At 41.0% G+C, this 15,856-nt stretch overlaps 1 protein-coding gene across 2 annotated transcripts in view; it reads right to left on the reverse strand.

The window, feature by feature from the left end:
* The window catches only part of LOC150089351 (uncharacterized), a 326,575-nt gene that overhangs the window by 275,071 nt on the left and 35,648 nt on the right, over positions 1–15,856 (reverse strand). Inside the window, exon 2 of one of the 2 annotated variants that reach the window (XR_016546663.1) lies at positions 13,848–13,978. The gene's annotated coding sequence lies outside the window, so the exon portion shown is untranslated. Of the gene's footprint in view, positions 1–13,847; positions 13,979–15,856 lie in introns of those variants that run through there. The other variant, XM_090368533.1, reaches the window with a different exon arrangement.

Here is a 15,856-nt window from a genome sequence, read left to right on the forward strand (position 1 = left end):
TATTATTATTATTATTATTATTATTAGCCATATAGTGCAAGGAAGCCTCAGGCTTATGCTGCACCAGCTAAAAAAATATTTCCGAGTTACCCTGAGAGAGAAAGAGAGAGAGAGAGAGAGAGAGAGAGAGAGAGAGAGAGAGAGAGAGAGAGAAGGGAATCACCAAGAAAGAGAAGAATGATGATATCCAACTCAAGACCCTGGGTGTGCCAAGCCCATATTCACCAGATGTGAGCCCCTGGGGTGATTTATACAGGGTGTCTCAAAAATATTGGTACAAACGTTTACGGGAGGTAGGTAACATCTAAAGGAATGTGAATCGCATAGGAACCCATAACCAGAAACGTCAACGTAAGTCGGTAGACAGCGCTGTTCATCAGTTCGCGAGAGGGAAAATTTCTGGTTTACTCATTCAAGCAGTAGTCGCCGCACGAAGAGCATACATCGATATACGAACTGTGAGCTGGAAGACATGCACCTAGTGTATAGATTAGCAGAGGGCAATGGACGAGCCGCTCAACGAATTTATGGAGAACGCTTCCCAGACAGACATGTACCGGACCACCGTTTGTTTGCGCGTGTGCATCAAAATTTGTGTGATTATGGGTCATTTAGAGGTAACAGGAGTAGTGCGGGCAGACCACGTTCGACGCGAACTCCCGCCATGGAAGAAAGTGTCTTGAATGCCGTCCAGAATAATCCTACTACCCGCACACGTGCCGTTGCCTCTGTCTTAGGAGTGTCTCGTTGCAGTGTACAGTGTGTCTGGCACGACGATTCCTTACACTCCTTTCATCACCAAAGGGTTCAGTTACTGCTCTCCAAAGATCATCCTGCACGTGTGGCTTTTGCGTAGTGGTTTCTCCAAGAAGAATGTTCAAGACTTGAATTTTCCAGCCTATGTTTTGTTCATGGATGAGGCTTATTTCACTCGGGAAAGCTTATTCAATCAGCGTAATGCTCATGTGTGGGCTCACGACAACCCACACGGTGTGCGCCCCCATGCGGCACAACATCGCTTCGCAATAAATGTGTGGGTAGGTATGGTTGGTGACTGCTTAGTCGGCCCATACTTGTTATCATCCCGCATGAACTCCGCTAAATATCGGATCTTTCTTGAAGAAGTTCTACCAGGGTTACTTGACGATATTCCAGTAAATGTGAGACGCAAAATTTGGTTTCAACATGACGGGGCACCTGCCCATTATGGAAGGTGTGTTCGTGACCATGTGTTCGTGAACAGGCGTTTTGGGCGTCGATGGATTGGCCGTGGTGGACCCGTTGCCTGGCCCCCACGCTCATCTGATTTATCGAGCCTTGATTTATTTCTGTGGGAGGGCCCTCAAATCTATCGTGTATGAATCACCTGTGGAGACGGAAATGGATCTCGTGGCGAGACTCGTCTGCGCTGCTGCTACTGTCAAAGAAACTCCAGGTGTGCTCGACCGTGTCCGCCAATCCATGCTGCGTCGGTGTCACGCACGCATCGCGTCTCATGATGGAACATTCGAGCATCTGTTGTAACATCATGAAATGCATCCATCTCGTACTCCATTGTTAATATTATGTTAAATAAATGTTTGACACTAATTACTGTCTTGTGTCATTTCTGCTTCTTGTGCCTCTGCTACTACTTTTCCGTGACGTTTCCGGTTATGGGTTCCTATGCGATTCACATTCCTTTAGATGTTACCCATCTTCCCTAAACGTTTGTAAAAATATTTTTGAGACACACTGTAGTTTTTAAATAAAGGCTCTACAGTGATTTTGTTTTATTTATTTTCATCAGCACTACCTATAGCATTAAATTTTTAATTTATTTGGGTTAAATTTTTTTTTGTCTTTTAGGGCTATCTTTTGCTTCACTAATCTGGATTCTCGCATAATCCGGATGACCTCTTTCCCCCAATTACTTCGGATTAGCGAGGGTTTACTGTATCAGTTTTTGAGCTGTCTGCATATATCTGATATATGTATATTTGCCAGTGCATGAGCTTCATGTAACACTAAAATTATGGCTTTGGAGTGTTTTCTCCAATGACAAAAAGTTATTGAAAAGAGGTATGTGCATTGACCATGGTGGTTGCATGGTCTCTGAGGCTTCAGAGATATTTGCAGGATGAATTTTGAATTGTTATTAGCTCTTGTAATTAGATACAAGAAGGTATCCGATTACATTTGTTTTCATTTGATTTATTTCAAAATATTTACCTACTAAGGTTTAAAGATACACCGTTGAGTCAAAACAATGACCAGCGAGTAGTCATGCAAATCGAAGCAACTGCAGGTGAACTATGGCGCGTGCACGGGTCGGGACACGGTATAAAAAACACCTGATACTGACCTCTGTTAATCAGTACTACTCTTGTTCTTTAGATTGAAAAGGCAGTGGACTTAAGCAGGTTTGACAAAGGCCAAATTGTAATGGCCAGATGACTGGGTCAGAGCATATCCGAAACGATACGGCTGGTGGGATGCTCACGGTCAACAGTGGTTAGTACCTACCGAAAGTGGTCCGAGGAGGGAAACCCACAAACCCCCTGGTGAGGTGTTGAACAATCACAGCTCATCGATGCTCGAGGTGAGAGAAGGCTCTTCCGGATGGTATGTGGCAACAGAAGGGCGACTGTAGTGCAGCTCACCGGTAATTGGAATGCTTGTGACAGGAGTAATGTGTCACAACACACAGTACATCAAACCCTGGTGAAAATGGGGCTGCATAACCGCAGGACACTGCCAATACCCATGCTAATGGTTCACCAGCGACAGCGTCTACAATGGGCACACTAGTATCGAAACTGGCCCTTGAGTGATTGGAAGAAGGTCGTCTGGTTTGATGAATCACGTCTCCTGTTGCACCATGTAGACGGCCGGGTGTATGTGCATCGTTTATCTGGGGAAGTGAAGGCACCTGGATGAACCATGGGACAAAAACAAGCTTTGGGTGATGTTCTGCTGGGATACCCTGGGCCCAGTCATCCATGTGCTGGGCACTCTGATGTCTACCACCTAACTAAACAGAATTGCTGACCAGGTAGACCCTTTCATGACAATGGTCTTCCCCTCTGGCAGTGCCGTCTTTCAGCAGGATAATGTACCATGCCATGCCACACTGCCTGGATTGTTTAAACTGGTTTGTGGAACATGAGGAAGACTTCCAGGTATTGCCCTGGTCTCCAAATTCCCCAGACATCAATCCCATCGAGCATCTCTGGTTTGTGTTGATGTTCCAACACAAACCAGAGATGCTCGATGGGATGTGTTGGAACATCAACTCTGATCTGTGGCATCTGAACCATGGTCCTTTCAGGAGTTAAAGGATCTGCTGGTTGCGTGTTGATACCAGATATGGCAAGACAATTTTAGAAATCTTGTAGCGTCGATGCCTCGCTGGGTACAAGTTTTTTTGGCTGCACGTGGAGGACCAACATCATATTAGGTAGGTGGTCATAATGTATTGGCTCATTGGTGTATATGCTCAGATGGGGTGAGAAGGGTGACTAGCCTTCATCTGTAGTACAGCTGGTAGGATCTCCGTCCTTCCCACACCAGGTGGAAAAGACTTGAGTTTGACTCCCATCGAGATAGGAGGAAATTTTATGGGCCTTTTTCACTACGTGGCTGAGTTAATCAGTCTCAGTTAAGGATAGCATGGTTTTTCTCCTGGAAACTCAGGATTTTCGTGCAGCAAACGGAAAATCGATCTCTGAATGTGCAATTTAAAGACAATATACATGCAGCAGTATGGCCATAGTCACTGATGCTTCTAAAACCTTACAACAAAACAACAAGGCAGACTACATCATTTGGCTGCATAGCTAAGAAGGAATACCTTTATCCTAAGATGTAACTGTGGAATAGCCATGGCAATATTTTGTTTATTGAGAGCTGAAGTTGTCATTCAATGCAGCACCCATTTTTTGAATGGCAGCAATTATAAGGTCATCTGCATATAGATGGGTGTCAAAATTAGCCAGAATATCTGTTGCATTGTTTGGCCTAACTGCAAAGAATGTAACGCCAAGAACTGATCCTTGTAGGGCTCCTTCTTGGACGACTGTTCGGGACAGAGAGTTGCAGTAATAGATTTTAAGCCAGAGAAGAATTCAAATTACGAAGTCTCTGATAGGGGATATCGGAACAGGCATATGCACAAGTATCACCGTTGAGGCGAAAGGTATCATACAGCGAACAGTTAGTGCAACTGAGATGAGCAGTGGTTGAATCAACTGATAAGCGAGATTCTGTCATAAAAAGTACATGGGGTTTGGCAGACTGTAATTGGAAATGGACATCGTTGAGATTAGAACTGAGACCATGTTTATTTGTGAAATGATCTAGGAAGGGTTTGGGAGTTTGCAGTATTAGTTTGGCAATTAATGGTCTATTCAATAGTAAGAAAAAGTGGGGGTGGAGACATGCTGTATGAAGTAATAAAATTTTTGGTCATGGCTTACACATGGTAAGAATATACCAAGATCCTTGACAATGTGGCCTCGATAATGCCCTCCCCCACACACACACTACTCAGACTGCCTCCAGTCACTAATGGCAGAGTACAGTTAGCAAGATTATAAACTAGCTGATCCGGAAGCTTGCTAGTTACCAATAGGTTCGTTCCGGTGTAATATCTAGCAGCCACGAACACCGTTTTAGAGCTGAACCTCGAAATATAGGGAAGTTTGGATCCCGCCATGGTGGTCATCTGCATATAGATGCAGACATTAATCATACTGCATAAGGGAATGGCTGGGCAAGGGTTGACCGTAACTCAGCTCTGGAGACTAAACATGAGTTCCACCCAATAAGCAAAATGGTAGTATTGCACCAGTTGATGAAAGTCATCTACCACCTAGTATCGCCTGGTAACACAGAGGGTGGGGGGAATTCCTCCATGTAGTGTGGGAGCCACACTTTGACCACTGCTTACGATGGTTCACACACAGGTAGTCACCCACAGTATGCTTACAAATAGGGGTTATACCTATGATTACTAACAGTCCCACCATCACAAAAGTGCAAGCAGAGGATTTGGCTGTCACAGACCATACGAACTTTGCGGAAATTGAGTCCACTTAACTTGAGTGTCACCCGAATATCAGTTCCATCAACCTTTGAGACTCACAAGTAGCAAGCACAGCTTGTCTGGCCTATCTGAGAGAATGCCTGCAACAACCCCAAGGTATGGCATTAAGGGCAATTCCTTCAATGGATAAAGGGATGGTTGAGTGGGAGATGACAGAGTGGCAATAAACGGACACTGTGCTTCATGGACTGTTATTTGTCGAGTTCCAGGGTTTGGTGCTGGGCACGCTGTTTTGGGTATTCATCAATGACATTGATATGGGTATATCAGGCTTAATGTCCAAATTTGCACATGATACAAAGGCTGGAAGGGTTGCTAATGACAGTATGCTACTGCACTGGACCTAGATAAGTTGGGCAAATGGGCCAAGAAGTGGCACTGAAGTTTAACCTTAACAAATGCAAAGTACTGCACATTGGTAGCAGTAACCCAAGAGAAATGTACCGTGTGGTACTGCACTCAGAGAAGTGGAAAGTGAAAAAGTCCTGGGAGTAATTGTGCAGTCAGATATGAAGTTTGTTGAGCAGTGCAGATGGGATGCCAGAGCAGGTCATGGAGTCTTGTCAATTGTATGTAGGAATTTTGCTAGCAGGGACAAGGAGGTGATTGTCCTGTTGTACAAAGTAATGGTTAGGCCACACCTTGAGTACTGTGTACAGGTCTAGAGGCCTCATTTTAGGAAGGATCTAGAGTTGATAGAACGAGTGCAAAGAAAGGCAACAAGATTGATGAGGAGAACAAAGGGTTACTCTTACTAAGATAGGCTTTAAGTTCTGCAAACTGGGCACATGTGAGGTGTATAAGGCTTTGAATGGGTTGATAGGATTCTTACTCTTGCTCAGATTATGAACCCGAGGGGCATTGATTCAAACTGAGGAAAGACAGTTGTAGAATAGGTGCGCAGAAATTGGCCTTTAGCAAGCGGTTAGCTGATTGCTGGAACGGACTTCCATCTCTCGTTGTGGCAGTTGATATCTTAAATAAATTTAAGGCTGAGCTGGACTAGCATTTGGAGTGAATTGAATAGATGAGTGAAATTGTATTTTTTTTTTTTTTTTTTGGTTGATGCTGCACAAACTTACTTTCTTGCATCGTATGCCTCTGCTAATGCTAATCCGCCCAATTCATAGATGCCATATATTACCTTAAACTTCGTCCCCTCTTCTGAAGTTAAAACCCATGCTTTTTCTTTTAACTACTGCAATTGCAGGGGCTCACGTCTGGCAAGTATGGGCTTGGCACACCCAGGGTCCTGAGCTGAATGTCATCATTCTTCTGTTTCTTGGTGATTCTCTTCTAATTCTTTCCCTGTCTCAGGGTAACTCAGATTTTTTTTTGGCTGGTGTAGCAAAAGCCTCAGGTTTCCTTGCACCATATGGCTAATTATAATCTTTCTTGATCTTCCAGGTTTCATGTGCTTTAAGCCCTGTAATGTTATCTGAATCATTAATAATGATGAGGTAAAGAATATTCTCATCCCAAATAATAATCATAGTTTATTTTAAAGTTTTTCCCATCGTGCATTTCCCTGTCATATATTCCATTCAATCTGGGGCAGATTAAATTCACCCATAATAAGATTCACGCTTGCCTGCCCATTCCATCTGCATGTAAAGGCTCGTCATATTCTTTACAATCTTCTGATCTGTAGATTACTCCCAGCATCATTGTTCTTTTGCTTTTGACTAACTCACACTGCACAGATTCTATGCTGGCAGACATAACTTCAGACTCAGGAAAAGCTCTTATGTGCTTAGGATGCTTTTGATAAGAAGTATGATCCCCACCACTTCTATCTTTCCTAAATACATTATATACAGGGTGTCTCAAAAATGATGGTCAATAATTTAAAGGGGAAAAGTACAAACAAAAATAAGTAAAATAGTCCCAGTGAACATTGGGCCGCAAATGAACCATTTTCGAGATAATGCACATTTTCTGCTAAGATCGGCCACTGACTATGGGAGCACTAGTTTAGCAAAAAGCTGTGAATCTTTTGCTAAGGGCGGTTTTTTTAAGCATAAAATAATATATTTTTAATTTTTCGTTTCAACACCACAGGATTTTACAGATGTTACATGTTACAAAAGGTGTTCAAAATGCTGTCCTTGCATCCGTACGTAGCTTTGCAGTCTTCTCTGCATTGAGTTGCAATCTTCTCAGGCATTCCTAGGTCATTTAATTTGCTGAAAAGCTCCTACAAGATGACACTGCAATTCCTCAACTGTGTTAATGACAGAAGTGTACATCAAGCTTTTACATAACCCTAGATACAAAAATCCATAGGATTTAAGTCTGGTGATCTGGGAGGCCACATTACAGGCCCACCTCTACCTATCCACTGTTGACCATACCTTCTAGTTAGAAACTGAGTCACAACTCGAGAAAATGTGCCAGTGCACCATCATGCACAAACCACATGTTCTGGCGTTGCTGAAGTGGAACATTATCATCAAGGTCTGGAAGAACATTCTTCAGGAACGGAAGATACAGCTCTCCTGTTAGCCAGTTTGGCAGAAAGTGTGGTCCAATTAGACAGTCTCCTAGTAGTCCTGCCCAGACATTCGAGAAACTTTGCTGATGTCATGACTCGTGAATTGCATTAGAATTTTTGTCAGACTAAACCCGACAGTTATGAAAATTAAAAATATCATCACAAGTAAACCAACTCATCAGTGAACAAAATATTTAAAAAAATGGGGGTTCGGGACACACTGTTGTTGCATCCACAGGTAGCTCACTCTGGGAAGGTAGTCTGTATTGCTGAGACCTATACATGATGGATATGGTAGGGGTACAGTAATTGGCAATGCAAAATTTACCACACAGTTATGACTCAGTACACTCTTGCTGAGCAACCCTCCTTGTCGAAATTTCTGGATTTTGTTCTTTACTTTCTAACACCCTTTTCTCCCTCAACATCAGGTGTTATGCTTCTGGGCCTACCTGCTCATACTCCATGTGCAAACTGCTCATGTTCTCTAACGCGTTGATGCACCCTGATGAATGTGCACCCGTCAGGCTGCCTTCAGCGGGGAAATGCTTCTTGCTGCAAACGTGCAGCCTAGAGTTCACTGCCGTTGGCTTCACCATATATGAAGTGCATGTCCGCATACTCTTCATTGCTGTAGCCTCTTTCCATGTCGACTATCCTTTGACAAGTACTACTGGTGTGCAAAATTTAAGGACCAGTCAGGTTTTCACCTGTAGCTTCTCATAGGAGTGGTCTGGATATGGGAAAAGCATAAATAAGGAACCTTGTGAGGTAAAGAAATGAAGGAAACAGCACTGAGAAAACAGAAACAAAATGATACAGAGGGACTTTATTCAAAAATGGCAACACAGCACTGGCTGCCATGATACGTATGCATCACTGCGAAAGATGGAACAAGGGGAAGAGGTGGTCATCAGTAGGAGATATGGCCACTGTTAATGTCAATGCAGGATTTGCACTGCCTGTCCATACTTAGAACAATGTTGTTAATAAGTTTTTGTGGTAACATTGTCCATTCATCTATCAGCACAATCTTCAGCTGGTGAACATGCCACTAGGCATCTCCCCAGAGCGTTCCACATGTGTTCGATGGAATTTAGATCAGCAGAACAGACAGGCCATTCCATATGAACAATGTTCTCGCTTTCCAAAAGCATATCACAGCTGTAGTGCGATGGGGTGTGGTGTTATCATCCATAAACACGAACTCGGGGCCAATGGCACCTCGGAACAGGCAGACACGGGGAAGGATTACCTTAGTACAGTAACATGCACTGGTTACAGTACCGCCTTCCATGGAGTTGTGTGTCCATTCAAGATAACGTCTCCCCAGATGAGAACACCTCGAGAGCCATATCAATCCCTTTCAGTGATGTTTGTGGGGTAATACTGTGTGCCAACCTCTCGCCAGATTAGCTAACATCCAGAATCGCTGCTGAGACTGAATCTACTCCCATCAGTAAAGAGTACCTTAGGTAAAGATTTTGTGGTTGTAACCTTCAGAAATAGTGTTGGTCCTTAAGTTTTACAAACCATGTAGTATGCCTGCTACATCTCAGAGCATTGAGAGAGGGGAAAGGGAAAGAATGAGCATAACCTATACTAAACAAGTCAGTGGTGGATCCCAACTAGAAATGTGCAATATCTCGAAAACAATTCACTTGAAGGACCCATGTCAACAGCGCTGTTAACAGGAGAGACTGCTTCTATAGGGATGGGATACACTTAAATAGAAAGGGTGCAAGAATGTTTGCTGATGCTATCGAGGCAGTGTTATGTGGGTCGGAAAACTGCTAGATTGGGGAGATACAAGGACTAATAGATTAAAAGTAGCCACTGGCAGAGGTGAAAGTGATTCTTGCACTGCTTCTATTGGATGAGCAGCAGCTTGGAAAATAAGATGCAGGATATTTCAGTCTGCTGGGAGTCATTGGGGTACAAGTAAACACATGGGTTGTGTTAGGGTAGCTAAGAAAAAGAACAGGCGCATGTATACCAATGCTAGGAGTTTGGCAAATAAATTTGATGAATTTGAGGTATGCTCAAAGCATCAAAGGCGGATATTGTTGGGATATCAGAGACGTGGTGTCACACAGATATATGTAATGCAGAACTGTAATTTGGGGAGTACATCTACAGAAGGATAGACAGGATAGGAAGGGAGGAGGGGTTATGCTATTAGTTAAGAAACACATAAAATCCAAGGAAGTGAAGCCTGCCGACATCGCTGGACAATGCAGTGTTGAGTCAGTTTGGTGTGACATAAGTATTGGGAGATCAAAATTGAGAGTAGGAGTGTGCTATAGGCCTAATGACTCTGATGAGTATAATAAGAAACTGTACAGGGAAATAGAGTGGGCCAGTAAATCAGAGTCTTATAATGGGGGATTTTAATTTCCCCGATATTGACTGGAATTTGTGGGTTGGTCACTCACACACTAGCAAGGCTTTTGTGGATTTATTGGATGATTGTTTTCTAAATCAGCATGTTCGGAAGGCAACTAGAGGGAGCAATACTCTTGATTTGATTATCAGTAGTGATTCTTCATGCATTAAGAATCTGCAGATAAAGGAACTAGGTGGCAGTGATCACAGTGTGCTGAAGTGGGATTTACTCAAGGAGGTAACTACCATCAGGGGTAAAGGGAAGGGTTATTGCTTTCGTAAAGGCGACTACGATGGTCTGAGACAGTATTTAAATTCTATACAGTGGGACCAACTGATGATGTTACCAACAGCAAACTCAAAATGGGAAGCATTCAAAGAACTTATCTTGGAAGCTACTAGGCTTTACATACCAACTATGAAATATTGTTCAAGGTTCAGGCCTAAATGGATGTCAGATGAACTAATGAGACATATGGCAGAGAAGAAAAATGCATGGGATTACCTATAAATTAACATGTGACACAGAAGCCTATAATAGATATAAGTTGATCTGTAACCTAGTTACAAAGGAGGTTAGGCAAATTACGAGAAATCTTTGGCAAGGGATGCAAAGAAAAACAGCAAGGAGTTCTTTACTTATGTAAACTCTAGAAGGAAGGGGATGAATCAGATTGGTCCACTTGATTTCGATGGTTAAACTGTTCATGATCAGGTAGCTAACAAACTAAATCAATATTTTGCATCTACATTCACACATGAGGAGTTATTCAGGAATGGGAATGTCATAGATGAAGTAAACACTGGCAGTGAGCTAGATTATATTGTAATAATTGAGCGTAAAGTGGAGTAATGTACTGTTGCACATGGAAGACTGTTGCACAAATTGGAGCAGTGTGGCATTGGTGGCAAAATGTTGCTATGGATAAAGGGATGGTTGAATGGCAGAAGACAGAGAGTGGTAATAAATGGACACTGCTCATCGTGGACTAATGTTATTAGTGGAGTCCCTCAGGGTTCAGTGTTGGGTCCATTGTTGATTTCTGTATTTATAAATAATATTGATGATGGTATATCAAGCTTAATGTCCAGGTTTGCAGACGATACAAAGGTTGGCAGGGTTGTTAAGGACACTACTGACACTATGATGCTGTAACAGGATCTGGAAAGGTTGAGCAGATGGACTGAGAGGTGGCAAATGAAGTTTAACATTGACAAATGAAAAGTACTACATATGGGAAACAGCAACCCCAGAGCAACGTATCAACTCTGTGGTACTGACAGTGGTAGAGAATGAAAAGGACCTGGGGGTAATTGTGCTGGCAGATATGAAGTTTTCTGAGCAGTGCAGCCGGGCTGTAAGAGTAGCTCACGGCATCTTGTCAATGATATACAGGAGTTTTTTCTAGCAGGGATAAGGAGGTGATTATTCCCTTGTATAAGGCAATGGTCAGGCCACACCTTGAGTACTGTATACAGGTCTGGAGGCCTCATTTCAAAAAGGATGTAGAGCTACTGGAACGAGTACAGAGAAGGGCAACAAGATTAATGAATGATACGAAGTTTCGCAAATTACAGTGTCTGGAGACTAGTCACCGGCGAGGTGATCTGACAGAGGTGTACAAAGCCTTGAATGGGTTGAGCATGCTCAATGCTGGTGGGATTCTTCCTCTTGCTCAGAATAATCACCTGAGAGGGCGTAAATTCATATTGAGGTATGACAGATGTAGGATAGATGTGCGGAAATTTGCCTTTAGCCAGCGGGTAGTTGGATGGTGGAACAGACTTCCATCCCTTGTTGTGGAAGTTGATAGCCTAAATAAATTTAAAGCTCAGCTGGACAGGTATTTCGAATGAACAGAGGGGTGAAGTGGAAGGGTTTTTCTTTTTTTTTTTTTTTTTTTGGCTGATGCTGCATGAGCTTGCTTTCTTGCATCATATGCTTCTGCTAATGCTAATGTTTACTAGGCTTTTTTTGTATATTGTAGTCTGTACAGTTTACCTTTAAGTTATTGACCACTTTTGAAACACCCTGTATACTATAGTGCAATTCGTCATCACCAATTTCTGTGTGGAATCGCGTTTCTGTTGACCCTATTATACAGTGTCAGTTGTTCTAACCCGGATTTCAAATTATGCTATTTTATTAACAACTCTGGAAGTTACTGTAGCTCCGGAAATTACTGTAAATACAGTTGAGACCAAGTAATCTTCTATAGTTTACTACCCTGACACACCCTTTAAGTTTAAGTTTGTATCCGTCTATATCTTCCCTCTCATTTGAAACAATGCTATCATCAGAACATCCTATCAAAATTGGCTCAAGTAGACAATCAAGTATTAATGAGGCAAGCGCAAGCATTGGTTTGTCCATACCATGAGATAAATGTGGATTACCTTACCATTCCCCCCCCCCCCAAGTAACAATTTTCCTGAACCTTTAGGGTATTCTCAATGATGTTAACAAAAATCCTTACACTCCAATGAAAATACTATCTCTAAAAATAGATTCCTATTACCTACAAAATTTTTTTTCTCTGTTTTCTTTTTTTTTAGGAGCATTAGCAACTAAGGCCATATTGCTCCGGGTATATGTGGTGGTCATTCCCTGACCGTTCTGCATTTGGTGGGCAAAGGCTCGAACCCCAGTATAATCAAGAAGCATGTACTACGCACTGCTGCTCCTGCCCACAGAGGTGCCTACCTACAAATGTGGACCATGCTGATAAAAATTTTCTCCCTAGAGCCTTGCAAAATTCCTCAAAACTAGAGTTAATCCACAAGGCTTTCAGCACAATTTCTCCTATTGTTTCTGCACAGAATTGCAGACAAATACACATTGTGATCTAACTCGTGGCATTTTCTCAGCATAGGTCAGGTCGTGTAAGCTTAATATTGTTAGTCCCCATATGAATAATAATTGTCTCTTTAACTCTTTTAAAATCTGACAAGCCGTTGGTATCATCAGCCATAGCTCCTGGCAAACACACTGGTTCTGGAATCTGGACCACCTATCTTTATTACAAAAAATGTTACCCATCTCCTTGACGATAGAGTCACTCAATAAAAGACATGAGTCCGTGACGAGCTCCCAGTTATATTTGTTTCTAGGGCATTTGTTTTTTCAGTGACTCAAATTCTTCTCATAATGCACCAATTTGTAATTTGAGATTGGTACACTACTTACATCGGTTGCATAGAAAAGCATCGTCACATGACCTAGGTCTGTCTACTAGACCAATCTTAGAATACATGCCACAGGCTGTACAAATGATGTGGTCATGACAGAGAAGCGCAATGAGAATTGTGAGGGGAGGAAAGGTTTCAGTTCTGTAAACAGTAGTATCTAGAAACTAGGCACCTGTGTAGAGACCTTATTGAGGTGTTTAAGGCTCTGAATGCCTTGAGTAAACTAAACAGTGATGGTATTCTTCTTTTTTGTGCAGACTACACAAGAGGAGACAAATTCAAATTGAGTAGGATGGTTGTAGAATTTTTTTTTTTTCTGATGCTGTATAAGCTTGCTTTCTTTGATCATTTGTCACTATTAACCCTAATACTAACCTCTTTTGTACTGCTCTGGACAGCATTCAAAAGATAGGTTGTATTTATTTCCTTATATACCTTTGGTGAACTGTTGCAGTTGTTCTTTAAGCTTTGCTGCTCCATATCAAAAGACATTATTCTAAACAGGTGAATAACAGCTAATTTTATTATAAGAAGCATAAACAAAATGAACAGAAGCCTCTTTATAGAAATAGAGAGGAATAATATTTAATAATTTAACAACAGAGATGGTGTAAAAAAACATTTTCTTTGTACATATTAAACTTTAATATACAGTATTTCCTTAATTTCAAATTAACCACAATAAAACTTCACATTTTAAAATATTGTATTATATTGTTCCTTATTCAGAAAGTAAATAATAACTGTTCCTTTGGATGTTAACACTTCTTCTGAATATCTGATTAGTAGTGCTGCAGCAAATCCATATGCCAAGGTAGGAATTCCTAGGGAAGAAACACACACACACACACACACACAAATTCCAGCAAGTATTACTGTATTTAACAAATAAGAATCAAAATATTTTAAAAATTACTTAGCAGTATTAAAATTAGTATTGCTAAATTATCAAAAAAAATTTCCTTTCTGCATTTAGAGTATACTGAACTCCTCATTAAAATATTATAGCATTTCTTAAAGGTGATAGTGAAGAATATGAAGAGCTAAGTTTATTGTGGCTTAGGAGGCAGTAGAATGATCACCAATTTTGGTTCTACTGAAAACTAGCTTGAACCTAGCTTTTCTGTTTCAAAAATCATTACCTATAGCTGTTAATTTAGATATTTTTAAAATTAAAACTAAGCTATATTCATAATTTTCACTTTTCTCATCCATGCAAAAGCACACCAAAACATGTCTAATAAAGCATTCATTGAAAACTAATGAGCTGCAAATGTCATGAAACCCAACCAACTACATTGCTCTAATGATGTCTATGCCTAGAACCTTTCATACGATGGAAACATCATTGAATGTATGTCTCCATGCTCATTGCTGGCTGAAAGCAAACCAATTACCTGGCATTAGTTGCCACTGTTACCTAGCCTGGATTACAGGCATGATTTTGCCTAAAGCAACTGGCAAAGGAGAGCAAAACAGTGGTGTGGGTGGGAGAGCCTTAAAGGAGATATATCCTCCTTTGCATTTTTTCAATGAAATATTGCTGTCTCACAAAGAATTTAGAAGTATACAAAGTAAAAGAAATTATCTGTCTCAACATTAACATTATTTACTTATACTGGATATGAATGTTACAAAAATTTGAAACCTTAAGGTCCAGAAGGTTGTAAAGAGTAATCGTTAATCTCTTCAAAAGCAAACCTGGCTTCTTTGACCAGTTCCTTCACAAGTGTGTGTGTGTGTGTGTGTATATATATATATATATATATATATGCATATTATAATAAACATAAACAAGTATATTCTGTCATTTGACATATTCAGTCTATTTTTATTTTCCCTTTATTTCCACTGTTTTTAACTTATTAGCACTATACTTGATATTTTATATACATATATATATATATGCAGTAAGGATAAAAATCAGGTGAAAAGTTAATTAAGTGATAGTTGAGAGATAATAGTAATATGACAGTTGTACCTGAGTGCACACAGCAGCAGTAGCACAGGATGAAAAGTGTATATATATTTCTTCTTCTTTATCCCCCCCCCATATATATTTTTCTGTTATTGTTATTTTATTTGGTTAAGTTCATTTTCACTCTACTGGCAAATATCCTATTTTAATTTAGCTTATTATAAGCAACATTATTATTATTATTATTAGCCATATGGTACAAGGAAGCCTGAGGCTTATGCTGCACCAGCCAAAAAAAAAAAAAAAATCCCCGAGTTACCCTGAGAGAGAGAGAAGTAGAAAGGAATCACTAAGAAAAAGAAGAATGATGATATCCAAGCTCAGGACCTTGGGTTTGCCAAGCCCATACTCACCGGATGTGAGCCCACGGGGTCAGGAGAAGATTTAAGAACCTCCTGAGTCAACAATTAACGAGAAAACTTGTCCCTTTCTCTCTGGCTCAACTTAGCCAGGCAGGGGATTCACCACTACCTGCCCACCCCCAGACCACGAGGAGGTGTGAGCCCGGACGCTTGGCTTTCAGCCTAGGATAATGTTAATGGATTGTGCTTTTATGCTGCCACTGATGGTAGCTTTCCTACTATTATTTTTATTAATTTCTGTTTATTTTAATTTTTGGATTACACACACACACACAGAGAGAGAGAGAGAGAGAGAGAGAGAGAGAGAAATGCCAAAACTAAAAGGATTTTTTTTTTTTTAGTTGTTGGCGCATCGGCTTCTG

Source organism: Mastigoproctus giganteus, chromosome 2 (genome assembly GCF_048544385.1).
Source record: "Mastigoproctus giganteus isolate SK-2022 chromosome 2, ASM4854438v1, whole genome shotgun sequence".
NCBI lineage: Eukaryota > Metazoa > Arthropoda > Arachnida > Uropygi > Thelyphonidae > Mastigoproctus > Mastigoproctus giganteus.